Here is a 1982-nt window from a genome sequence, read left to right on the forward strand (position 1 = left end):
AAAAAAAAAAAAAAAAAGTGATACAAAACACAAAAGACTATTCTAAAGAAATGTTCAATTTCAGTACAATTTACTTTAAATAATTTATCATGGTAGGGCTAAAGGCTAAGACGCAAACCATTATGTCATTTTAACCTAGTATATCAAATATGTGACCAATCCCTATGACAGTTTTTCAATATTCTAATTTAAGCCCTTTTATTCATATCTAATGGGAAATTTACTTGCCAAGTAAATTTTAGTTCCTTCCAATTAGATGTATTTGTTAGCAGCTAATTAAAAGTCTCCTTTTCACTTGTAAAATCCTCAATGAACTGTCTTCAGTTACTTCTGACTATGAGCTTTATGATCTTGGACAATTTAACCTCTGAATTCTCAACTTTCTCATCAGCAAGATGAGAGACTTGCACTAGAAAACCACAAGGTCTCATCTGACACTAAAATTCTGTAAATCAATTAAAAATAGCTGGACTTTCTGAAATGATGTTCATTCACTACCAGAGGAAAAAGAGAAGGAAAACTTAACATGCATTTATATTTAAATCTAAAACTTTTTTAAATCAAGTTAATTTGGCTAGTTATCCATGGCTTTGGAGGGTAGAGGTTGAGGGAGTTCACGTGAAAACGGGAATTCCACACCCCCACTCCAGGGATTCATGTAGATTTTCTATGACTTTGCTCAGGTAGCACCTTTACCACCAAATAGGAAAACACTACCTACGGCGGAAAGGAAGCCCAATGGGATAGGACTGGTCCTGTTGGAAACCTGAACTCTTTGTAATCAAAGCCCAAGGCATTAGCTTTACCTAGCACTTTTCCCCTTAACCCCTTTAACTTCCAAGGCCGAATTACGCGTGACGTAGTCAATTCAGTTCAAAGTCTAGGACACTCCTTATCAAGCAAGGAATGAAACAAGAAGTCCAAGGGCCCAGCAGCGATGATGGGCTTGGGTGGAGAGGGTGGGTGGCCCACGAGGTGGGAGTGGGTGCTGGGCGAGATGCTCGAACCACCGTTTTCCACACGACTCCCATCTTTCCACCTAATCCAGGGAAGCTGAGGGAAGCGGCCGGGCCCCTGACACCGGCAGAGCGAAGCAGAGCGTGGTGGACGAGAGGGTGGCAGGCTCAGCGCTCAACGCTCCCACGGCTGACCGGCCCTTAGCCTTCGCCCGCAGCACCGAGAGGGCAGAGCCGGGAACACCCCAGGACCCCAGCCGCCAGCCCGCCGCCGACACCCGGCCCCGGCTTCCCGCGGCGCACCTGCAGTAGCTGGGAGCGGAGAAGAGGCGGCCCTTACCTCACTGTCCCCCTACCGGACCCGTCGCAGCCTCCGCTTTGCAAAATCAGTCCTCTCCACCCAGCAGGAGCAGTCCGTGGCACCCCAATCAGGGCTGGCGCCGCCCCGCCCCCGGCCTCCGCCAAGACCTCCGCCCGGCCAACATGGCTGGCGCCGCCTCTGCCACGTCAAGGGGAGGGGGCGGGGCGTGAGGCCAGGAAGGGGGCAGGAAGGGGCGGGCACAGAGTTACCAGGGCGGGCTACCAGACCCCAGAGCTTCTAAGCGTAGGATTGAGAATGGGGCGCGGCAGGCAAAGGGATCGAGAGAGCGAGAAGGGAGGAGAGGTAGCGGGAACCAAGCCAGAGGGGCGAAAGCACCTGGACGACCCAGGCAGCCTGGCGGCCGAGGGGCGTTGGACGGTGCACAGCGAGGCCGAGAAAGGGGCGACGCTGGGGGAGCGCCTTTCCCAGCTCCCCGAAGCCACTGCGGATCCCACTCACTGCAGGTCAGAAAAAGAGTGGAGAACTGGTGCCACTGGGACACCTTAGCTCACCGAGAGAAATAGAGACGACCTCCAGGACATCTTAGGACCCTGGTTGATTCCGAGAATCACAAACCACATCTCTGAAAAAAGTGAGAAGTTCATTCTTTGGCTTAGTGCAACAAATGTTTAATGAACACCTACTATGTGCCAGACACAACTGAG

At 51.1% G+C, this 1982-nt stretch overlaps 1 protein-coding gene across 1 annotated transcript in view; it reads right to left on the reverse strand.

Moving 5' to 3' along the window:
- The window catches only part of SEC23A (Sec23 homolog A, COPII coat complex component), a 62459-nt gene extending 60806 nt beyond the window's left edge, over positions 1-1653 (reverse strand). The window contains exon 1 of the mRNA XM_017530858.2: positions 1297-1653. The gene's annotated coding sequence lies outside the window, so the exon portion shown is untranslated. The remainder of the gene's footprint in view (positions 1-1296) is intronic.
- Between the last annotated feature and the right edge of the window lie 329 nt (positions 1654-1982).

Source organism: Cebus imitator, unplaced genomic scaffold (assembly GCF_001604975.1).
Source record: "Cebus imitator isolate Cc_AM_T3 unplaced genomic scaffold, Cebus_imitator-1.0 Scaffold69, whole genome shotgun sequence".
NCBI lineage: Eukaryota > Metazoa > Chordata > Mammalia > Primates > Cebidae > Cebus > Cebus imitator.